This window comes from Portunus trituberculatus, chromosome 50, assembly GCF_017591435.1.
Source record: "Portunus trituberculatus isolate SZX2019 chromosome 50, ASM1759143v1, whole genome shotgun sequence".
Lineage (NCBI taxonomy): Eukaryota > Metazoa > Arthropoda > Malacostraca > Decapoda > Portunidae > Portunus > Portunus trituberculatus.
This window is the reverse complement of record NC_059304.1, coordinates 16,817,102-16,843,376: the sequence shown is the minus strand read 5'-3', so window position 1 is coordinate 16,843,376 and position 26,275 is coordinate 16,817,102. Positions and strand designations below refer to the sequence as shown.

The window sequence follows — 26,275 nt, the reverse complement described above, 5'->3', positions numbered from 1 at the left end:
TGAAACACAAAGTGAAAGGTTATTCATCAAACTATATTGTACAAAAAATGTACAAAAATATTCCGTATCAAATTGTTTGAATCACAGCAGGTCATCCTACACATCACACCGCTTAAACATAATAAAAGAAATCATCATTCTAATTCTTATAGGATGACAAAGTAATAAATGTTGATATTCAGTAAATTGAAGATTTTTTTTTCAATCACTGAGGATCATCAAAATAAAATTAAACTATTTCATTCCACTGACATGTTTTTCTGCAGTACAAAAGTACCATATAGGGCTGGTCTACCCTACAAAGCCATGAAGGCAGGCCTCCTTAACATTGTAGGATGCCAGACTGCTGGAATCTGATGAATCGCTTCAATCTAGAGGTGGGTGCTGGCAATGGAGCAAACAAAATCTCCTTCACCTGCTTAAGCTCAATATCTCCTTCATCTTCAATGTTAGGGAAGATAAAAGAGTCACTCAGTTTACGTGAGGATGTTCCGTACATTTAAGATCCAAGCTGTACGATAAGACCACAACATGCCATTAAAATGTAAACGAACACCACGCCATTCCTTACGGGAGCACTTCCATTTAATCTTTGTCATATCATCACATACAGGCATATCTTGGTATCGAATACTTTACCATCGCACTCCTGGGATATTCATGAGCACTATAAGCTATAAATTAGTGGCAAAATATTACATCAGACATGCACAAAACAAGAAAATGAACCTGGTCATGACAGCGCACGGCGTGTAGCATTAATGGCGGGTGTCAGCTGTGTGCCTCCGTTTTCTTTCTCGGCTGATTAGTCAGTAACTTCGCTATTTTCATAAATAAGCTCACGGAAGCGTTTGTACGTTACGTCCTCATGTACGATCTCTCCCTAACTCACCCTACTCCTATTTATGTAGAACTAGAGAACAGTAACTCAATAAGCTTCCCTGGCAGACCCAAGTATGAGAATATGAAGGATTCCGAGAATGGACTCATTTGTGCAGTTACGATGCTACATTGTCAGATATTAACACATTCTGCAGGGATTTAGCTCATGACAAGGAAGGTATAACACACACATACACACACACACACACACACACGATCCTTTTCACTGATTTTCTTGTGTTTGCATTTTCAGTAATTATCACACAATGAAAAATATTCATTACAGGCACATATGTGTTTAGGTAGTAAGCAATATGGTACAGTTTTAAAAATATTCAGTGTAGTTGAAACATGAAAAGGATCGAAACCGCAAGCACGGGAGGGAGTAGTACACCGTGGCGATATATATATATATATATATATATATATATATATATATATATATATATATATATATATATATATATATATATATATATATATATATATATATATATATATATATATATATATATATATATATATATATATATATATATATATATATTACAATGATAATAATACCAGACCCAGTATTTCCGCACGTTCAACGTGGTAAATAACCTGCACATTGGGATGCACCAGTATTTGTGCATTCCCTCGGGTACAAATACAACAGCGTAGACGCAGAGCAAACCGTGTGGCCTGTGTTCGTGAGGTGGTCAAGGTTGAGGCTCCAGGTTGAGACTTGTGCTGAGTTTTTCCTGGTCTTTCTCCTGCAATACACCGTACTAAGCCAGGTGGGTGACTCCCTTATTTCACTTACACAATCATGGTTCATTGTAGAAGTGGTTGAGGCAGCGGCAAGGAAGAAAATCAAATGAGAAGTTCTCAACCTGCTGGCAATATGGCCGCCCCGGACCGTGAACCCAGCCTACACCTGGCTTTGCCGCTCTAGTTTAGCTTATAACAATAGTTCATGTGATCTTTGCAGTACATGTGCTGATGTTATAGGTCGTAACAGATAACCAACTGGTACCACCCGTCTGCTGTGTGTCTAAAAGTCAGGTGATCACCAGCGGCAGCAGGCGATGCAAGGGTAGGCTATGGTGGCGCTGGTATTGTTTGTTTGCACTGAATGTCGCACCAGTAGCAATAACGATAGTATGTGTCACGATCAGAGAGAGAGAGAGAGAGAGATTGTGCGTAGATTAGTATCAATGACAGGAGTGTAAGCATGGTACAATAACGAGACAGGTAGACGCACGAGTCTTGAACTCACAGCCCTACTGGTAAGTCTTCTGAAACCAGGGTTGCCAGGTCTCTCTCTCTTAAACAGGCCATGCATTTGCCTAAAAAGGCCGACTTTAAGGCCAAACCCATATTTTGCCAATTTTAATGCAATTAATCAATACAATATGATGAACCAATTTAAAGATAAATTATATATTATGCAAGCAGCGTTCAGACACAACGTAAATAGAAAGAAGTGGTAGAACATAGGTCACACACCATAATAGGAATATCTTTATAATAATAGTTACGTATCTGTACTCACCAACTTGTTCTCTTCGAAGATTTTTTGATGAACAGCAGCAGTTCTACAGTTAAAATGCGACTTTCATTGCTTCCTCCATATCTTGGCATTCTTCCTCAAGATCATTTTCACCTGTACTTCCAACTGATGTTGATGGTTCTGTGGGTCGCCCATCAGATTGGCGTGTATACATTGAGTTATTAAACAAACTGAGCATTCTGTCTGTTACTTGGAAGTCCTTGCAGCAATTTTCCACACCAGCAAGATGACTTCTTATGCGCAACACAGCTTCCATTGTTCCCAAACAGAGCCTATTTCTTACTTTTGACTTGATACTTGTTATATATGAAAATATTCTTTCCACATAAGCATTGCTTAATGGCAGTGCATGAGCATTCAGCAGCATTTGGGAAAGTTCTGCAAAACACTTTACCCCTGCAGCATTTTCATATTTTTGCACAGAAGCCCAAAATGTGACTGAATCAGTTGGTATTGCATCACCTGCAAACTCTTGCTTCCAGTCCACAGAGGGAAGTTTATCATACTGAAGTTGTAACAAGGTAGTTTTCCTACTTGCATCAGCAGTCTCATAAGTAAGGTGAGCAAATGTTCTTGAAATACTTGGGAAAGACTTGCGCAGCTGACTCAGGCACTTCTTTGGGTGAAATTCCTTTAAGTTTCCAATGGTGTCAACATCCTTACTTATTCTTTTATCTAACTGATTTTTGGCTTCATGCAGAAAATCATAACACCTTTGTTTGATGCTGTGTTTCTCTTTTTCAGATAACCTTGACTTTGAAAGCTCATAATGAAATTTATCTCCATACTTTACTCTATTCATGGAGACTGGAGTCTTCATTGACTCATCTTCATACAGTCTTTGAGCAAGTGAGCGATGTAGTTGCATCAGCTCACCAAACACTTTTGAAGGCTGTGGATCAGTAGCCTGAAAAGCAGCATTAACTGATTCAAAATCTTGAATGACAGGTAGAGCAAATGTCAAATACAAGAAATTCCTTTCATCACATATCATTTCATGAATTATGCGAGCATGATAATTCTTTTCTTTTTCTGCAAGTACTGAGAAGTAAGCTTTCAGTTCATACCACTGTGTGAGGACATTATAAATGCACTTCCCTTTGACTAGCCACCGTGTATTGCTTGGTGTGATGAATCTAGAAGGTTGGATGTAGTCATTGTTCATTACATTAAAAATGTCTTTAAATTGTTCCTTCCTCAAAGAGCTAAGCTTGAACCAACGTGCAGTCTCTGAAAGCAAGTAATCTAAATTTGCAGGCAGCTTCTTGAAGGCATGCTCACAGCATAATGCAAGGCTGTGGCATGTGCATTTCACAAATATGATCTTGGGAACTTTCTCACGAAGTCTAGACAGCACTGAATTATTTACCCCACAGACATTATTGGCACCATCACTAGAAAAACCAATGCAGTTGCAGATGTCAATGTTAATACCTTCCAGGTAGTTTATTATAGCCTCATATAATGCCTCTCCTGTTGTTACAGTTACAGGAATCAGTGCCAGAAACACTGTTCTGATACATGATTGTCTTTCACTAAAATACCGAACACACAAGCAGAGGTGCTTAGTGCCAGCAACATCAGTTGATTCATCAATTAGCAAAGAATACTTAGTAGTTTTCAGTTCACTGATCAGCTCTTCCAGGAGAGAAACACTTACAATGTTTTTCAGAATAGCAGTGCACTTTGTTCTATGCAACTTTACTTTTCCCAAATCGTGTCCTTTACTAGATTTACTAATTATTTCAGTTAAGTGGTCAACTGAACTGATGCTGCTGTGGCAAGCAACTCCTACAGCATATTTTATTTCAAAAATTTTCACTGGATCACGTTTATCTGAAGGTGTGAAAAAGTTTTTCATGAACTGGGTATCAGACTTCACTACAGCCTCAGAGGCTTTCTTGTGTTTTTCTGTCTTTTCATGCAAGCTCAAGTTGCTCTTCTTCTTGGTGGTAATTGCACACTTGCACACTTTGCAGTAGCAAGATCCACTTCTATTCGTCAGCCAACTAAATTCTTTCTCCCACTCCTTATAATTCCTTCCATAATTGTATTCAGTCTTCCATTTTCCCATTGTAGCTGTGTCGGTGTAGGCTTTGTAGGCAACTTCACACTGTAGTTACAGTGTAGTACACGGTGTGAGGTGCAGACCGTAGGGCAGCTAAGCGAAGACTAAGGTTTTTTGACCGACGTGATGTGTTCCTAACAAAGTCCCGACGTGTCTGCGACGAAGTTTTCCCTTACTATAAAGCATTACCACATAGTCTACGTTGCTAATTCCAGTGCTACTTTGGTGAAAAATATAAACAAGTACAAATGTAATTCATTACAGATTTTTCGTGACGAATCGAAGCCCAATACTTTGATAAAAATCAAAGGAATTTACAGTAACGGGGTTACCAAATACACGTCCCGCACAAGAATCACGTACCGTGGCCCTCTGCCCCCTCCCCCTCTCTCTCTCTCTCTCTCACACACACACACACACACACACACACACACACACACATATATATATATATATATATATATATATATATATATATATATATATATATATATATATATATATATATATATATATATATCCCTTCTTTTCTTGAAACAAATTACGTGCATCTCAAAAAAGGCCCCGAAAAGGCCAGACTGAGGTTGGCCTCAACAGGAAATAAAACCGAGGCCAACCTTCTCTCAAAAAGGCCCATTTGGCCTTTAAAGGCCAAACCTGGCAACCCTGTACTGAAACGCTGTTTCTGTGACGTCATCCACTCGCCTAGCCAGCCCTGATCGCGATAGTCTGCTACTCAATAAATCATGAATAATTAATATAAAACTTTTTTTCTCTTCATGATCCATTAGTTATGCAGTCGAAAATTAAATATGATACACATTAGTGATCGAATGTTGAAAATATTTCATAGCGATAGACAAGATAGTGTACGGATAAAGACATGTCAGATAGCCTAGTAGATGTGGCTCAAAAACATTGTTAGTGGATTTTTCAAGCCATATACATTATGCATAATTGAATAATACACATTGATTTCCTCTGATCCTCTTCGCCTTAATGTACCTTCGTCGTCTTCCTCAGCACCTCACTGTTCTCTCTACATGTAAAACTACAAGAGGCTAAAGGCTAATGCACGTATGAGTCTAAGGGCGATCCACACGATACAGGGACGGTCACGCTCTGTTTACGGTGCTGCCACATACTAAATGCATTTCAGTGGGGACCGTAAGCTATTGAAATGCATGTAATATGAATGGACCGTGAGTGTCTACCTATCAAAAAGTTATTGTACCATGAGTGTAAGGGTGTAGTTTACTGTAGTACAATTAACGTACTTTGTTGTAAAGGAAGTCAAACTGGATCGTCACAGTGGTCATAAGGCTCGCTTCCACATGCTCAAAACAGCGGCCACAGCCTTCTACGCCCGCACCTGGCCTAACGCAGGGATGGCAAGGCCTACCTCAGGTGGGAGAGCATTACTGGGATGTCTCGAGTCTGTGACTATCATATTTTTCGGTGACACTTACCTAGGTGTCCTATGTTTCCATCATATCTTTGCTACCTATTGCCTAGAATTCTGCAGAGTGGCTTTGACATGCTTTTCCTACACTAGCTCCTACATATCCTCACAACTTGCGTAATAGGCCTTTAACTGTTCCAAAAGCAGAATATATTTTCATTGGTAACACCTTAACCAATTTTCATATGAACGTTAATGCCCGTATCACACGGTCACGTATACCCGCGACAGCGTGTCGCGCGACCAGTATGTTCGACGATCAGATCGCAGGAAACATAGCACACGGCGTTGATCTTCCATCCGAGACTTTCACCACCACAACAACAACAAACCCGGGCGGAGCGCCACTGAACACAATGGACCCAGTTGACCACGCTATCTTAGTTGTTGGACTTTATGCAATTGCACTGCAAGGACAGAACAAACGAAAAAGGAAGGCAAGGATTTGGACGCGAAGGTGGCTAGTCCAGCACTTGTGGTGGTAAACAAATCAAAACAAAATCCGATACTATATGTAGGTAATTAATAAATATCGTATAAGTGATGGGTATGCAAATCATGAAAAATTACAGCATTAGATTGATGATATATGCCAAATAAAGCATTATAAAAAATAATTCAGTATTTTTGTGGAGTATGTTCATTATAGTCTTTCCACGACGGTCTTCCAGTCGCGGGAAATGGAAAACGGTCTTGGATCATTCCCGATGACCCGCTGTCCTCTGAAAATCGGCGTTTTCTGCGACGTGGTCGTCGATATTCCAGACGCGCGACACGCTGTCGCGGGTATACGTGACCGTGTGATACGGGCATTAAATCAATACTAAAAATTCTTCTGTGATTTAGGGAAATTATTTTAGACAGACAGGCTGTGACTGCTCCCTAGAGTTGTGAGAGACAAAGGGAAACGTTCAGCGAGATCATAACTAGCTTTAACCTTCCATTAAAGCTAGTTGTGATCTCACTGAACGTTTCCCATTGTGTCTTACAACTCAAGGGGACAGTCACAGCCTGCCGTCTAAAGACAACTCTCCTTCACACAAAACTACACGCACTTACCACACACACACCCTTAAATCAACACTCAAAATTAAAAATGGCGATTCCAAATCAAGCCTCAGAGTCCCCTTTGGGGAGGGGACCAGAAATGTCACCAGGTCGGACTGCTTTCTCGGTGGCGACCTAAAATGTCTTGACATCTCCCTCCACTTTTTCTTCATTAACTTCTGCAACAATCACGGTCTTAGATCTAATTTTAATCTTAGATCTAATTTTAAAGTGGCTTAGGAGGCGAGTACTGCTGGCTCAGGTCTGTCATGATAAGGTCGAGTGTGGACTGGTGGTGGATGGGGAAGTCCACGACCTGGGTGAGGTGTAGCTGGTGCAGGATTTCACTGACATCCAAGCGGTTGAAGTCACCACAGATTACCAGCTTGGCGGCAGGAAATCTCACCCGTAGAGCATCAGCAGTCTCGATGATGTGATCAGTGAGCAACCGTGCAGTGGCGGCCCGTGGAGGGTGGTAGACAACACACACAATGATGGAGGCTGTGTTGCGGGGGTGGCAGGGGGATAACCCTCACCCACAGGGCCTCCAATCCGGCGGGGATGTCTACGTGTAGGTGTGAGGGGCTGAGGTCAGAGCGGCAAAACAGGGCCACTCCTCCCCCCCTGCGCTGATTCCTGAGGTGGTGGAACATCTGGTAATCTTGAAACATACACACCTCAGGAGTTATCTGCCACGCCTCCGTGATCGTCACAATGTCTGCACAGTTAGATATTTGGGGTGTTACAAGTGTAGTAAGTAGTGTTGCAGAGTGTTATGAGTATGTTTTTGGTGTATTTTGTATGTTTTCAGTGTGTTTTAAGTATATTTTATGTACCTTGAGTATGTGGATTGAGGTGTTTCAATATATGCATGTTTTGACTCTGTTTTAGGAACATTTTCAGGGGTTGTGTGGTGTTTTGAGCGTGTTTTTGGGATAATTTTGAGTGTTTTAAGTTGTGTTAGAGGTCTTTTAGATGTGTGTGAGGGTGATTTGGATATATATATTGGGTCGTTTTAGTGAACTTTAGGTGTGTTTGGGCGCATTTTAAGGGGTTCCATGGCATTTTGAGTGGTAGGGGATGATATTGAGTGTTGTAAGTGGTTTGGGTGTCAGGGTGATTTTGGTTTATACTGGGTGTTTGTAGTGAGTTTTAGGTGTGTTTTGCATTTTAAGCTGTTGCATGGTGTTTTGAATGTGTTTGATGTTAGTTTTAAGTATGGGTGGGGGTGGTTTTGGGCTATATTGGGGTTTCTAGAGAGTGTTGTGTGTGTTTTGGTGCCTTTTGAAGTGTTGCTTGGTTTTATGAGTGTGTTTGAGGTTATTTTGAGTGTTGTAAGTGGTTTATGTGTGTGTTTGGGTGGTTCGGGGTGATTTTGGCGTGTATTGGGTTTTTAGCGATTTTTAGGTGTATTTGGGAACATGTTGAGGTGTTGCGTGACGTTTTGAGTGTGTTTTGGATTAGTTTTTGAGTGTTTTAAGTGATTTGGGTGTGCACCAATATATATATATATATATATATATATATATATATATATATATATATATATATATATATATATATATATAGATAGATAGATAGATAGATAGATAGATAGATAGATAGATAGATAGATAGATAAATAGATAGATACCCTATGTTGTGACGTCATAGGATATCTACCAGTCAGAGCACAAAGAAATTATGGTGATAAGCTAGCAATAAATTGGTGCCTGCTGTTGGCCAATGACCAGTATGAACGAACTTTTTATATATTATTCGTGCAATTTCTTTGAATAATGGGTACAAACCTGCCTGCAGTACACATCATTGTATTATACTCTACTTCGTTCACCTATAGATACTGACATTTGCAAAGATTCCTAAATGATATTAATGATAACATTCTTATAAATACACTATATAATATACCATTTGTGATTTATAAACGTGCGCACCTACCATCTGTATTCATGTGGAACCGTTAAAGCGGAACCGGACCAACCGGTTCCTGTCCAGCTCTATCAATTAGTTTGGTGATGAGCCATTTGAGGAGACTCATCGATTTTTTTTATTATGGGGTTTAAGTGAGGCTGTAGTCAGACGTACACGCCGGTGGCTTCCTGGCTGCACAAAATGGCATACATGATCTGTCATTGTCCCCGTGGCTGCTGGAACAAAAAGCGTTGTCATGAAGCTTCTCTCCATGCATGCCTGATGCCATAGAGAAAGCAGACAGCAGGACAAGTCCGTTCCTGCAGCCACGGAAATTATGTCCTATCACATATATGCCATATTGTGTAGTCTGGGACCCACTGGCGTTTACATCCGACTTTATTGGACTACAGCCGTGAGCAACTGTCAAAAAAGATTAATAATAATAACAAATAGGTAGATTAAGTGCTCAGCAGAGAGAGAGAGAGAAGGGAGAGGCAGGCAGGTGACGATGTAGTGTGCTGACAAGTCGTGGTAAATAGTGATCCTAACGATAATGAAATATTTCATCATTGTGACATTAAATTTTATTAGTCGATGAATATTTTTCCCCCATCTAGACAGCTCGGCGGTCGTTACAGTCGGCAGTTGGCATCATGGAGGACCGAGGAGGGAGAGAAAGATGGGAGAGCGAGCAGCGACTGTGCTATCAGTATCAGCTGAGCTATCAGCTGATCCCAGACCGAGCAGACAGGCAGGCGGTAGCCATTTAGCCAGTCCCCGTAGAGATGACCTGTGTATCCCTGCCTTTCTCGCCGTCTCAGCTGTCATGCAGCCTCCTGACTCGCCACACAGGTAAATGAGAGACTAATTAATTATCAGGCTCCACAAGTAACAGGTGTCATGACGGGTACAAGACAGGAACTTAGAAAAAGGTAAAGGTTGGGTTCCCGCTAATTGTGTTTGTATTTTTACATCTCGTTACTTTGTTTAGCCTGTTTTTGTACACGGAACTGAACCCTTTATGTGAAGGCAAAGCTTACCAAGGGCAACATAAGATGAATAAAAAGGTCCACTTATTTGTCATACAATCCTTTAACAGGTCCAAGAGAGTTAGGCCATTCCCCTTACAGGTCTTAGAGTTTTAGACTCCCCCCCTCCCTCTTGCCACCTCTCGCCTCACCAAAAAAAGAAAGGATAAATGTCTTGAAACCTTCCTCCTAAATGAGGTCAAGTGGCTAGATGTTTGATATCTGTCCTAGTCAGCAGCGCATGACTCACTGCATGTTGTGGTGGTACACAAACTACCTAGTATGTACAGTACACTCACTCTACTTCACGTCTAGTAGGTAGACTAGTTAGCAAGTTTGTTTCTTTTTATCGCACGGTGTGCTGTTACTGAAGTGAGCACATCGCGCCAAAAAGTTATAATATTGAGTTTAGGTTAGATTAGTTTAGTGTTAGGGTTAAGTTAACTTGGATGCAGTTGTCTTGGTTGAGTTGGTCAGGGGAATCAAAATAGACCATATTTTACATTTGTTCAGGTCTAAGGAGACAAATGGCCATATTTGGCAAACAAAGAACTTTTTGTCAATATTTACCACAAGATACCAAGAGTTGCAACATTCCAGCAGTGAGAAAGAGGCTGAAGACAATCAGTCAGAGGAGAGGAGTTGATAAGACAAAAACCTTTTCATTCCACCCTATCTAATAAAATTGTGTGAGATGAACCACCCCACACATGTGAAGGATACTCCATACATGGGCGGATAAGACAAATAAGAGCTTTGTACAGAGTTAGCAGCCGGGAGTGTAAGAAAAACTGGTGAACACGCCTCAGAACGCTTAACTTCATAGAAGTTGTTTTAGCAAGAGATGAGATGTGAAGCTTCCAGTTTAGATTACAAGTAAAGGACAGATCAACCATGAATGATAAACTATCATTCATCTCCTCCAAAATATAAGCCAGCCTGATATCTTGTAGGGGAGCCTGGGGTAAGTTGATCCACCCCTTGTTGCTGGGAAACCATTAAAATAGAAGAGCATGTGACTAAAAATTTATTAGGAAGGCATAATTTCCTGGAGTCTGTGAAGGTGAGAACCACATGGGTAAAGTGGTTAGACATTCATGTCTAAAAGAACATTTTTAACTCGAGGAAGTGAATTTATTGTAGTATTAAGTTTCATGAGGATTGTGTTTAGATCATTTAAACTAGATATTTTGATTTTGATTTTATACATCAATGTTGGTGTCTATGAGCAACAAAACAAGCTAGCTAACCTAGCATACATGTACACAATTTTAGCTGTGGGGGCTAATAAGGTCAATATGGCAGCTGTGGGGTAAGTTGACCAATATGGCTAGGGGTAACATAACATAAATAATAGGATAACAAAGGGCCACCAGGGCCCATCTAGGTTATCCTGTATCAGTTGCACAGTGACCTCGTCATCAGTACTTAAAGATACACTTACAAGTACACAATACATTATATACTAATTCTAAATATTTGGCCCATTAACAGGGCTAAGTCCTGCAGCAAATTCCTCTACAATCTGTGATCCCCATACATGGAGATCATGTCTTGTTTAACTATAGTAAATTTCTTATAAAAACTATCATGCAGCGCTATACATAATTATAAATCTAATAAATTTAAGTGCTTATCTAATCTGTTTTAAACATTGTCAAACTAGTGCTATTTACAACCCTCTCTGGCAATGCATTCCAAAAGTCTACCACCCTATGACTAAAGAAATATTTTCGTATATCTAACCTGCAGCCTTGCTTTCTAATCTTCCTGCCATGATTTCTAGTCCTACTTCCCTCCTCTAAGGTAAAGAAAGATCTCACATCTATGTAGTTTGTATCTGAGAACATTTTAAATAACTCTATCATATCCCTCTTATACATCTCCTCTCAAATGAAAACATGTTTAATTCCTTTAATCTATCTCTATACTCCAGGCGCTTTAATGCTGGTATCATCCTAGTTGCTCTTCTCTGAACTGCTTCTAACATGTTGATATCCTGCCTATAATGGGGTGACCAGGCCTGTATGCAATACTCTAAATGGGGCCTAACATAGGAATTATATAAGCTACGCACCACTTCCTTACTTTTATAACTAACATTTCTATTTATAAAACCCAGGATCCTATTTGCCCTATTTCTTGCTTCTAAACATTGCTTTGAAAATTTCATAGTCCTGTCTATCACTACTCCTAAATCCTTTCCTCCTCTACTGCCTCTAGCCAACATCCCTCCATCTCATAGCTAAAGTTTGTGTTGTCTTTACCTAAATGCATAACCTGACACTTTTAGAATTAAACTCCATCTGCCACCTGTCTGCCCATGCTATCAGCCTGTCCAGGTCTCGTTGTATTCTGTAATTGTCCTTTTCACCCTGTACTGCACATGCTATCTTAGTATCATCTGCAAACTTTGATACTTTGCTACTAATTCCTATATCTAAATCGTTAATGTACACCAAGAAAAGAAGAGGTCCTAGCACTGATCCTTGGGGTACCCCACTAACCACTTCCTTCCACTCAGACATTGCCCCATTTAATACTACTCTCTGTTTCCTATCAGAAAGCCATTCACTAATCCAATCAACTAACCTACCCCTATCCCATGTAGTCTCAATTTGTACACTAGCCTCCTATGCGGTACCTTATCAAACGCCTTGCTAAAATCTAGATATATAACATCTATGCTATTTCCATCATCTAACTCCTTGGTAATATATTCTAAGATATCGAGCAAATTTGTAAGACAGGACCTCCCTGATCTAAAGCCATGTTGGGTATCTCTAATTAATCTATTCTCATTTAAATGCTCCCAAATACTACCCTTAATGATTTTCTCTAGTATCTTACATACTATACTAGTTAAACTGATCGGTCTATAATTATTCGCATCATCCTTCCTACCTTTTTTAAATATTGGTGTAACATTAGCTAACTTCCAGTCCTGAGGTATCTCAGCAAACCTAAGTGATCTTTCAAAGATTAACTTAAGTGCTTCAGAAATACTGTCTACACCCTCCCTAAGTACTCTGGCATGTAGCTCATCAGGACCACTAGCTTTCCTATCGTCTAGTTCAAGAATAAATTTCCTAATAATTCCCGGTTTTATATCAATATTTTCTAAAGCTCTTAAACTACTCGTCGCACTGTTTGTAACAGGATTTCCTATTCTTTCCCTAGTAAATACTGAAGAAAATTGTTCATTCAATAATTCTACTATGTCTTCATTTTGATCCACTACTACACCATCTTTTCTGAGTGGTCCAATCCTATCCTTGTAATAACTATATAATTTTTGGGATCTTTACTCCCAGCTCTAGCTAGTTTTATCTCTGCCTGCCTTTTACTATTTTTTATAACCTTATTCAAATCATCCCTGACCTGTCTGTACTTAATCAAATCTACATCTTCCCCACTTTTCTGCAACTCTCTATGTGCCCTCTTCTTCTCTCTGATCTGTTTACCTATCTCGTGAGTCCACCATAATGGCTTCCTGTTTCTCTGCCTTATATCTTTGTAAGGGATACACTGCATCACTATACCCTTTACTACAACCTTAAAAATATCCCACATCTCCTGTGCAGTTTTATTTCCAAAACTATCTTCCCAGTTTACCTCTCCTAATAACTGACGTAACCTACCATAATTGCCTTTCTGATAGTTTGGGACTCTAGTCTTATTCACTATATTATCCCTACTGGAATTAATGATAAATCTAATTATATGATGGTCACTGTTTGCTAAAGTCTCTCCTACCTCAACTTCCTTTAAACAGTGCTCAATATTTGTTAGTACTATGTCTAAAACCTTCCTCGCCCTAGTAGGTTTATCTACCATCTGCACTAAATAGTTATCCTGAAAACTTTCCATAAACTTATTTTCACTAGCATCTCCTACCATCCTCTCCCAGTTTACTGACTTAAGATTAAAATCCCCTAAGATAATTGTCTGACTAGTACACCCCCTATTTATATTATCTACCATAAGGTTGTCTACATCTGCTGATTGGTTAGGTGGTCTATAAAAAGCTCCTACTCTAATGACCTTACTTTTGTTTACTCTAACATCCAGCCATAAGGACTCTACTCTGTTATCTACCTTAATACCATTAACCTGACTGGAAATGAAGGATTTTTTTTTACATAAATAACTACTCCACCTACCAATTCTCTGGTGTAAATATATAATGTATCCATCTACTTCATATTCTTTCCTATTTTCCCTAAACTTTTCCTCATTTACCCATGTCTCTGTGACACATACAACATATAAGTCCTCCTCAACTATATAACTAGATAACTCATCCTTCTTGTTCCTAAGACTCCTGGCATTTACATAAAAACATTTAGGTCCTACTACCCTCCTAGATGCTGTCTCCTTATTTGGAATCCTAATCTTATTCTCTCCTATTTGCACCTGGAAATCTTTCCTAATCTTTTCACTATCTCTATTTATCCATTATATCTAATTTATGTTTAACATCTTTCTTCTGGAATGCATTTGCTACCTCACCCCTACACTCCATCCCAACTCCCCTCCAGACATCCACTCAGCACATCCACACCCTTCCTACTCAGATGCACACCATCCCTAGCATACAAATCCCTTCGCCCATAGAACCTATCCCATACATCCACAAAGCTGACACCCACATCCTTACACATCCCTTTTACCCGATCATTCACACCAATGGCTCTAGACAACCATTCCTGCTAACATACACACGAGGCAAGATTCCTGACACTACACACCTCCTACCACTCTCCCTTATCTTGCCTAACATTTCCCGAAATCTTGCCACTAACTCCTCCGACCCACCTGCTCTGACATCGTTCCCACCTACATGCAAAACTACTACACCCTCCCTCTCCATCCCCCCAACCCTCTTCTGCACCTCCTCACTCACTGCCTTCACACCTGCACCAGGCATACACGTTTGTCCTCCTATCCCTGTCTTTCCCACAAAAGGTGCTATCTAAGTACCTGACCTGAGAGTCACCCACCACACACACCTGCCTCCCCAAGCCTCTTAACCTCCTCCTTCAACTCAAAGATGAGAACTTCGTTCGCACTTTTCCCCTCACTTAGCTTTCTTATTTCCTCTCGCAATTCTCGGTGCTCAAGAGTAAGAACTAAATTCTCGCTCTTGAGCCTACACACCATACACTCAGAAAAGTCAACGACCTTCCTGTCATGCCCACACATCTCACACACAACAAACTCACCCAATCCCACCTCAACACTCTCTTTCATGCACTCAATCACACTCTTATATACCTCAGTAGCTACCGCCATACTAATTTACAATCTGTTAACTCACAAACAAACAAATAAAAATACTTGGTGACGGCGGGGTGAAGGAACCGCAGTGTTGGGAGCCCTAAGTGAGGTCAACTAATCCTCTTTCAAGGTCAACTTGAAAGTTGAGCCACCTGTTCAAGTTTTTGTTAACAAAGGCTGCTTCATTTTATTTATTGTTTTTGGTTATTTTGTATTCAAGTTCGTTTTTTCTAACAGATTGTTTGTAGGCATGCAAAACATCCAGAAATATATGCACATATATTGATAACCGGCAAATTGCTTTGATGTAGTAATCTTGAATATAAGAAGTGATCAACTTACCCGAGTCTCCCCTATTTTAACCAAACCAAACTTCCCATAATGAAATTGTCAACAAACTAATGGTACAATAAAAGAGAAGTCACACAAGGTACCAGTCATAACCATACCTATTCTCGCTACCACTGCCTCTAAATTTCAGCTGTTTTTTTTCCTAGATTTATTTTATTATTTTCTCCTTTTATGACCATTTGACACCAAAACAATACATAGATGAGCAAAAGTAGAAGGTTCAAGGTAAAATATAAGCTGTGACAATTCTTTCCATAATTCTCTCTCTCTCTCTCTCCCTTTCTTAGAGACATCAGGTTTCAGTCATGAAGTTCGTGGTGGAGCATGTGAGTAAGGATTGAGGACAGCCAGGCAGGCTGGGTGGTCTTTGCAGCCATCCTGATAGTATCCACACCACTCCACTCTTCCTTATTTCCACCAAGGGAGGCAGTGCACCTCATCTCATGCAAGTAAGGCCGTGTGTGTGTGTCATGCAGAGGAGGAGGCTTAGCACGTCTATGACAAAAGACTCAGGAGGACTGGCGATAAGGGAGGAAGTACCTTATCCATCTGGTTGAGCAGTGACCCTTCCTCACCACTACTCTGCTTCACTACCTCAAGCCGTTCCGTTACTTGACTACGAAACTGTTCCGTTAACTTATCCACCTGTGTGTGTGTGTGTGTGTGTGTGTGTGTGTGTGTGTGTGTGTGTGTGTATGCAGTGAAACAGTTCTTGAAATTTTGGAATGAGGAAAAAAATGAAATGATTGAATTGTAAGATATACAGATTATCAGTTTTTCTCTGAATTTTGTGTCTGTCAAAGATGAATGTGATCAATCCAGGCGCGGATACAGGGGGGGGCCCAGGGGGCCCGGGCCCCCCAAAAAATCTCCGCTCCCCTTTAAAAATCTCGACTGTATGCCATATGCTGATAGTGGGTACAGAACAAAATCGCTTAAAATAATTATTGTAATCTGCTGCAACTATAATGCGGAAAGCAGCGGAATGTGTCGTCGGCCGTATAGGTATATATATGCATAATGCAGGCGCTGATGCAGGAGAAGGGGGGGGAGATGGCTCGGCTCGGGCCGCTATGTGGAGGTGGACGGATACTATTTTTTCTGTATCTGATGCAACTTTTCACTCTCCTTCAGGGCCAGGGCACAGCAGGCACGTGCCCAAAGGCCAGGTCCCCGCACTCATCTAAGAATCTACGCGTATATACTCATATGGGGCCGTTCCCAGCAACCCAGGGACGATGGAGAGGGGCCGAGGGTATCGGACGAAATGTCTGCTAAAATCTGCTAAAATGTCCACTTTCTGTGATAGTCAAAACAATAACTTGTACCTTTCGTTTGCATTTCTGGAGAACTTAGAATTTTCTTTATTTACTTTCAGTATTTAAGTTACGGAAGTCGAAAACGTATATTGTTTATTATAGAACTAAATTTAAAGGCCTAGGAAAATATGTGACCTCATTCCTCACATGCAAGCAATAAGTTAAATTTAGTGGATGGATGAATAAAAAAATAGTTAACCCTAAAAATAATAAATGCTCTTTTATTATAAATAATAGAAAATGACGTTGCACAGCTGATCGGGGGACAAGAAGACCGAGGAGGAATGTAGCACGCTGTATCCAGAGGTGAGCTTCCTCTCATGAATTTCCGCATTTTCTTGTATTTCTTCCCTCTAACTGATAGTGTATTGTTGTTGAAGATGTCAGAAGCATGTAAATAGGTTATTGCATACAGATTGAAAGTTCAGCTTTGGTCAGATCTTCATGTGTTATACCACTCATAAATGGAATGTGTTTACTGGCATGGCGGCGTGAGACCGTGGATGAGGATGGCGATGATGCCGGGAATCGTCTCTCCACCGACACTTGTTTATAGTGAAGATCGCCCTTCAAACACTGACAGAGGTGTATAACTTTGTACATTCTTCAAATATGCGGTCTCTCCGCTTCACAGAGGTTGTCAAACTTACCTCGGCCAAGCGAGAAAAGCTTGTTCCCCTGTGCCCCACCAGATGGATTGAGAGGCATGACGCAGTGCTGGTTTTCATTGAATTTCTGCCTGTCATCGCAGTTTTTCTCGAGGAAGAACATGACGCCACCGCTGGACTCCTTCTCATCGCCATACGTGATCCCGCTTTCTTGTTGGACTGGTTGTAGCTGAGTGTATATTGGCACATACTCGAGCCGAGCCGAGCTCTTCAAAGAAAAGATGGCGACCTGGTGTCAGCTTATGTCACGATTCGCAGCATTGAGACCATTTTTTCCAAGTTTAGAGCTGATGCAGAGAATCATTTCCACGATGTATTTATGAAAGCGGAAGAGCTTTTGGTGGAGGTGGGGTCATCACATAACACCATCCCTGTGCCACGACTCTGTGGACGACAGACCCAGCGATCAAATGTTCCATGCGAGAGTGCTGAGGAGTACTACCGCCGGGCGGTGTACATTCCATTTGTGGATCACGTCTTGGCTGAGTTGAAGAGTCGGTTCGACGACACAGTACCTGTCGCACTTCAGCTCAAGCAACTCTTCAAAGGCCCCGAAATGGATGTTGCGGCTGTGCTTGAAGCGGCGAAGCTCACGAGCTAGACGTCGAATCACTGACACTCGTGAAGGCGGAAGCAGAGCGCTGGGTACTATCTGCTCCGGTCTTCCAAACTGTAAAGAAGCCCAGGCACACGCCGAAACCAATATGTTCCCCAATTTTGCAGTTCTTTTAAAACATTGTTGACGCTCCCAGTCTCCAACGCGGAAGCCGAGAGGTCGTTCTCAGCACTGAAAAGACTGAAAACCTACCTGAGGAGTACCGTCGGCCAAGAGCGCCTGAACGGACTTGCACTCCTCGGTGTTCACAATTATATCCCTATCCCGTTGAGAGAGTGATCAGCAAATTCTGCGAAAAAAACCGCCGACTACTCCTTGCTTAAGCAGGCAGTGGCACTTGTTGGGTGAACACTTGTAAATTTGTAAATTTGTAAATATACTGTATTTCATTAGATCAACAAATCTTTGCAAACCCAAACCCATGATAAAGAAACCATATAAGAATTCCTTATATATAACCTTCATTATGTATAAAGAAACCATATAAGAATTCCTTATATATAACCTTCATTATGTATAAAGAAGTCATATAAGAATTCCTTTTATATAACATGTATTATGTGATCATCCAATTGCTGCTTACATATGAAATCAACATTTAATTTTCTTCGAATATTCATATGGTGACAATTTCTACCTGTTCAGATTTGCCTTATCACTGGTCGAATGTGCAATTTCAATTGTTTTTTTGTAATTGCTTGCCACCTTAAATATTGATTACATATCATATGTAGATAGGAGAAACATAATTTGTCACATACATACGTTGACTGTTCGAGAGCTCAGAGCTGAGAATTTTAAGCAAAAAACCGCCATCACTAATCACTATCCATTGGTCTTCACTATCTTGAGGGCGGCGGGCCCCCCCCAAATATATATTCTGGATCCGCGCCTGGATCAATCTGTGTGTTGTTGACTTCTTTTTGGAGGCATCTCTGTCTGAAGAGGAAGGAGAGATGAGTGGCTGACTTGTATTTATTTGTTGGGCAATGGTGAGTGCAGTTTGCAAGTGGTGGTGTTTGTATGTGTAAGGAGGGATGAGTGGCTGAGCTGCACATGTTTCCTGGGTGTTGGTGAGTGAAGTAAAGGTTTGTTTTTCCCCAACAGGATGTGCTGCTCCAGTGACGTGGCTTTGAGGGAAGCGCCTCTCTGTATCCTTGCCCAGCTCTTTATGGAACACATGAAGGTGCTCCAAGTTCCAAGAAGGGAGTGGTACACACACTGCTGCACTCCAAGTAAGGGAAACAAGTTTTACATAGTAGTTATTTTGGTATTACTGCAGAGTTTCACCAGAATCAGCTTTGTGTTTTTTACCCACCTCAAGAGATAGAGCTCCTGATTGAGTAATTTGAACCTCATATATACTAGGTGCAACCTTTTTGAATGGCAACACAGATTTTTTTTTAAATTTAAGCATGTTTTGGTGATCAGCCATGGCAGTAGCCTCCTGCATCAAGCCCTGCCGCACACTGATGGTGTCATGCGCTCGCGGCGGCTTGGCGGGCTCCGTGACATACCATTGTCTGAGCATGCTTCTGTTCTTTGAAACTGCTGAAGCGGCAGCCAATGAAAAAAAAAAAAGTATAATTATTTCCACCAATCACGATGGCCCCTGAGGTTAGGTTAGGTTAGATTAGGTTTAGTTAGGTTAAGTTTAGTTAGGTTAGGTTAAGTTAGGTTAGGTTGGGTTAGGTTAGGTTAGGTTCTTTTCTGGACGAAACTAATTTTTTCTGGTAGATTTCGGCTTGTTTTTAATTAATTTACCAGTTGTTTTTTTTATGCAAATCATAATATGTTTTGGGGCTGTAAAAAAAAATTGGTTGATTTGCGCCAAAAACAAGTGGTATTTTAATTAAAAGCAAGCCGAAATCTACCAGAAAAAAATAGTTTCGTCCAGAAAGGGCAAGCTCTGTAGGTTTACCGTTATTTTGACAATGAAGCAAACAGTGTGGCTTTGCTTGGCTGGGTTTTTGATATACCTTCCTGTACTACAAATGTGATTACAAGTGAGCAGTTTTGACAATTTCAGATTGATAACATGACATGAAGGTAAATGATTGCTAAATGACTCCTTTCTTTTTGTTGCAGGCTTTTGGAGGTCCAGCAGCACACTGCTTTCATAAATTTGTGTGTAGAGTGCAATACAGAGAGTGGCAAGGATGGAGGATGCTTCAACATTCACAGCATCAGTGGTTCATGTGTGTGTGTGTGTGTGTGTGTGTGTGGAAGGTAGTGAACACAGTTTTATCTGAAAGATTGTCATCATTTACATTAATAGATTTCATGACTTAACATTGTGTTGACTGTTGTGCATCAAATCACTTCATTACATGTAAGCATGTATTTAGCTGCAAGGAGTAACAGGTCATGAAATTTGTAATGTATAAAAAGTGACTTATAAGAGGTCTTGCATTATGAAGATTTGTTTAAAGGTCTTTGTTAGCATGATCTAGTTGTGTCAGTCTTTACAGTCCAGATTGTACAGACATGAACTATTGGCCACTGCACTTCCTGGAAATGGAATTTCAGTCAACACTGCAATGTGTGTGTGTGTGTGTGTGTGTGTGTGTGTGTGTGTGTGTGTGTGTGTGTGTGTGTGTGTGTGTAATTCACCTCGGTCACCTGCTGGTCACCCAGCCAGTCTTCCCCATTACGGAGCGAGCTCAGAGCTCATAGACCGATCTTTGGGTAGGACTGAGACCACATCAACACACAACACACCAGGAAAGCGAGGCCACAACCCCTCAAGTTACATCCCGTACCTATTTACTGCTAGGTGAACAGGGGCCACACACTAAGAGGCTTGCCCATTTGCCTCGCCGCTTACCAGGACTCAAACCCGGCCCTCTCGATTGTGAGTCGAGGGTGCTAACCACTACACTACGCGGTGTGTGTGTGTGTGTGCATACGTGCAGCTTTGTGGGCAAGTGTGCCAGTCATTCCTTGATATCAATCTTTCGTTTAGGGAAAAAATGTTGTGTGTAATTACGTTTATATACATTTTTGAGTGAGACTATTTTGACTGATTAAATAGTATGTTTCTCAACTCCCTAGTAAGCTTTGCTGTTACTGTTCCATGTAAGATTTCAGGGGCTGTATTCTTCAAACTCAGGCTCTAACCTAGTGACTCATCATGAATTCCAAGACAGGGTTCACCCTGTTGTAGTGCCGCCAACTGTCGTCTTAAAACTCGTCAATACGGTGGAAACTTGGCTGTATGTACCATAGTATGATCCCAACAGTTTTTGTTATTAATTAATGATAAATATCCATAATGGTGACTAAATATGTAATGTCCTTCTTTGATGCAGTAATTTACCATTGTAGATAACTGCCGAGAGGGTTACGATCAAACTCAAACAAACCTTGCCCCGTGTGGCCTGCATGTGTCATGTGTCAGGCTATCAGGCATAATCTTCTGTTTGCCATGTGTCATTTGTTTGTATACACAGTGACTATTCCCAAAGTAGTAATACGATGTCAGAATAATTAAATTTGTTGAAAATTATGTCAAGTAGCTATTTTTTTCTATACATATATAAAGTTGGCAAATAATGAGCCTAAAGACCAACAGTGGAGTGACAGTGAGGCATTGAGTGAGACCTGAGGCTAACTGTGTAGAATGTGGCCCTTGAATGATGGTCTGTGTTTTTTATATTTATGGTGACAGTATAGTATTGCAAGGGACATGTTTTTTGAGAGCATTGCCATTGTGAAATGCTTAAAAAATCATTTTACAGAGTTATAGTTTCTCCAAGACTTTTGCAATGAAAATGGTCTCAAAATACTTTTAGAATTTGTAGTTACTAACTAGACTTGTACAATGTAAATGCTTTCAAAATACTAGTCTCATGTTCATATATATATTTTTTTTTTTTATTTATTTATTTATTTTTATTAGACAAATGGCAATGATAGGTGGAATGAGGTAGACTTGTTCATACAGTGAGTGCTGTCATGTATGTATAGGTCTCATGGTCTCTTGCAACTTTTCTTCATTTTTGTTTCTCTAATACTTTTGAAATAATATTGTAAGTGGAAAATATTCCCAGAGTAATGTAATACTTGAATTATTTGTCTGAAATTGAAAATTGCATGAATTATTCTAAGTTGAAAATATCAAAATTATCAAATTTTGCTATTCCATTGGAAAATTGTAAAGATTTTCAGTGAAAATTGTCAAATTGTACAAATTTTGAAGTTGAAAATATTGGTAGAGTTTTCAGACTAGTGTAAAAATGTGCTGATTGAGTAAGTTAAATCTTAGTTTGTTGATTAAGTAAGCTGTAAAAGTTTTCTTTTTAATGTTGTTGTAAAAAATTATCTGTAAAAATGTGGATTGAATAAGCTAAATTTATTTTTTGATTAAGTAAGCTGTAAAGAATTTTCTAGTTAAATCTTTTTTGTTGATTAAGTAAGCTGTAATTTTTTTTTTTTTTTTTTTTAGCTGTAAAAATGTTTGTAGTTGAATCTTTTTTGTTGATTAAGTAAGCTGTAAAAAAATTTCTAAGTTGAAAATTTTGGTAGAGTTTTCAAACTTGTGCAAAAAATGTGAAATAAAAGGAAAGGAAGGGAGACTCTTCATTGTATTTTTAACCCAAATATACACCTGCTCTTTCTCCGGAGACTCTTCGGAGTATTTATGACTTAGCACAGTTTTTTGGGCAGTTTTTTAGGCATTTTCCAGCATTTTTTTGCAATTTTCCAGGGATTTTTCAGTATTTTTTTTCCGTGTTTTGCTATTTTCCCAGCTTCCTAGGCATTTTCCATGCCATTTTAGCCGAGTTCAGGCTAACTGAGCATCTTCAGGGCTTGCTTATCTTTACAGAATTATTCAATTTTTTTATATAGTGGTGAAATACTGTAACCATGTGTATTTTTGTGGGGCTAATAGGGTTAGGTTGCTTCGCTTAGTGTGAGTTAGGAGTTTCACAAGTATTAAAAAAAAAAAAAGGAATTATGGAATGCATCAATATTAATTCAGCCATGATTTATTCACTAAGTACTACTAACATCAGTCATGTGGGTACATCACAGAACATGGAAGGATTAATAAACAACATTACACTGTGGGTACATTCACATTAGATGGAAGGAATGATGAACATTACAAGAGTGATGACAACATTTATTATTAGTTAGGTTACATGAAGCAAACTAGTCTGTCCTTCCTCCATGGGTGGCACCACGTTACCAGGACAAAGCTGGTGCGAGGCAGGGTCAAATCCCCCGCAAATGGTGCAGAGAGGAAGTGTCTTTTCCCTCCCTGGATGGCACCACCGTTTTACCAGCTGCGACAGAGCTGGTGCGAGGCAGGGTCCAATTCCTACGTGGAAGGTGGAGCGAGCCGGTGTGTCCCCCTTCCCTGGAGGAGATAGTTCGAGGTAGGGTTCAGTTCCTCCGGTGAAGGTGCAGCGAGACCGTGTTCCAGAGCAAGAAGAGCCAGTATCCTGCATCAAGTCGGGGGTTGTTCGGACACGCTGGTTTGGTTCTCCCTCCAGTAGTAGCAGAACCTGTAACAAATAATTTTAACTTTACACTTTCATCATAAACAACCTTGCCTTCAAATGTAGGTTAGCTGGGGTGTGGTGTGGTGTGGTGCGGTGTGTGGTGTACTGTGGGTGCGCCCTGTTAAATGTTAGTGCATACCATGATACCACTCACCCACCACTACGGGACACTAATTTGCCATCGTTATCTCCAAACCTCACTCCAAAAATTAACCGGTATTCCTCATTCTAAGAATTTCTTATTACATACCTTAAATCACCAGTCAGGCTTCCTTCGTACCATTTCATTTTTCATACATCTTTTGGGGCCTCAATCAAACATGTTTCACTACTGTCAATTTCTCTTCCACTCCAAAGTACTCCTTTGTTCCATCTTCTTCCATTCATTCAATCCTACATATTTCACTACTCTGTTAATCTCACACTCCCACTTTCTTACATCCCACTCTCTGCTTTCCCCATTTCAAACATTTCTAATAACCATGCTTTGGCACTAAACGAACAATTTGAGATATATGGACTGACAAATCTAGGGAAATTTCTCCAAATTTTCGAAAATATCCCTATATATAGGGAAGTTTTACATAACCCTCTCCCCGCAACAATAACCTAACCCTAACAAACCTAACCTAACCTAACAACCCCCCCCCCTACAACACTAACCTAACCCTAACCTAAACCTAACCTAACGTAACCTAACCTAGCCGGGGGGCTGCGCCTCCCGGACCCCCCACAACACTAACCGGTTCTCTTATAGCTTTACAAAATATGCCCTCAAAATACCTTAACGAAAGGATGAAGGTCCTGGCTGGTCCTCTTCTCGATTGTACACTGACTTGCATCGCAGGAGCGATGATTCCCCAGTAATCAAATTCGCAACCTTTACAACTAATGTCCCTGGTGGCCAAGGCTCAACTGCGCACACAGATGTCTCTGTGCACCTGTCTGCCCAGCTGTGCCCCGCCTACGAATACATATAGCAAATTCCCATTGGCGCAGCTCGTGCTGTTAAGAGGTGGTGGCACGTCATTGGACAAAAAAACTATAGACACAATAAGAATCCTATTCACCAGTTACCCACAAACCCCAGCTAGAAACAAATGCAAGTCAGTGCACTGCTCATTTCCGAGTGTGATGGAGCTCCGTGGCTCGCCGAACACCGCACATTTGAAGTCTTGTGTACGACACACAAAGGCCGTCCCCCAAGTAAAACCACATGAAACGTATTGTGCATTAAGTACTTTATCACTAAATGAGTATTTTACTGCTTCTGGAAATATAGAGGTGATTAATTACTGGCGGAAAACACTATGACGTCAAAAGCGTCATTAAACGTCAGACTTAGGAGCATGCGCAAAAGAACCCTGCGCGTAAACCAACGCACGCAGTGTAACTTCACCACGGACAGGATAAGCAGGACGGATCTCGGGGATACTGGAGAAACTAACATTGTATTGTAACCTTAATATCAATGAGCGATCAGTAAAACCTTTACAGCCATGTAGCTATACTATTTACACTTCTTGAATGCACACCTTGAAAATAATCTTAGAGGCGCTGTCCTTAAGATTTTCCCAGCTACGCTCTTCCAGACTTCTCGCAGCAAATCATATTTATTAGCTCATTACTGCGCTTCCTAGTCGACCGTCCCACTGGTTTGCCTGCTTATCTTTTCATTCTTTGCCTTCGCACAGCCATTTGAACTCACCCATATCCCCAGATACTTGTATTCATCAGTCTGTTGCACCTCATTCTCTCCCAGTCTCCATACTGAACCTCTTTCATCCTCTGACCTATTCACAATCATCACCTTGCTCTTCTAAATCTTACCCCAAAGTCTCTCCCCATACCCATTTACAGCATTCAACAAAGTTTGAAACAACTGATTCACTCAATTACAATGTCAGCTGCATACAAGAGTACGCACATCTTACCATTCCCCACATTCACTCCTGCATTCATTCTTATTGTGGCAGCTAGTTCCTCTGTGTATAAGCTAAAAAGGGGTTGGTGACTATGCAACCCTGCCTAACTCCTCTTACTCTTCACCCAGTCTGTCACTACATCTCTTAGTCTATTTCGCCCTTGCATGAGCCAGACTTGTGGTGGGATTCGCTTGATCCTGACTGACGCCCGAGACTTTTCCTCCACGTTTAGGGGGTGGCCGGCATGACCCGACCTTCTCCCTTGTATACTCTGCTGCAACAAAGTTATTAATCATCAATCAAGAAACATCCTCCGCCTGATTTGTTAAGTTTATGCCAAGTGTAAGACCTTCTCTATGATACAGGGACAAACTTCACTATATTATAATTATCAGTGTGACTAGCCTCAAATTTACCCAAATTTAATGAAACTGCGTACATTACTTAAGGACTTCACTAGCGTGTGGTGCTGTACCTAGCATGTACACCACAACACGCCTTAGTTTAATAGTAGATTGTTCTTACACTTACTGCACCAGATAGTAACAATCATGGATAATTGGACAGCCCACAAAACATTATTGTACACAACCATTTTGAAGCTTTTATTTAGAAGCCTTACTCGCATTCAGAAACTTTACGTATTA

General features: G+C 40.5%; 1 long non-coding RNA gene across 5 annotated transcripts; it reads left to right on the top strand.

The window, feature by feature from the left end:
• Nucleotides 1-1,534: 1,534 nt before the first annotated feature.
• On the top strand, nucleotides 1,535-20,474 carry LOC123499827. Of its 5 annotated transcripts, none has more exons than XR_006673120.1 (6): nucleotides 1,535-1,661; nucleotides 9,549-9,783; nucleotides 15,878-16,039; nucleotides 17,164-17,215; nucleotides 19,301-19,428; nucleotides 20,282-20,474. It is a non-coding gene; the product is annotated as an uncharacterized LOC123499827 (long non-coding RNA). The 5 variants fall into 5 exon arrangements; XR_006673119.1 differs by having other exon boundaries at nucleotides 17,147-17,215; XR_006673116.1 differs by having other exon boundaries at nucleotides 16,725-17,215.
• Nucleotides 20,475-26,275: the final 5,801 nt, after the last annotated feature.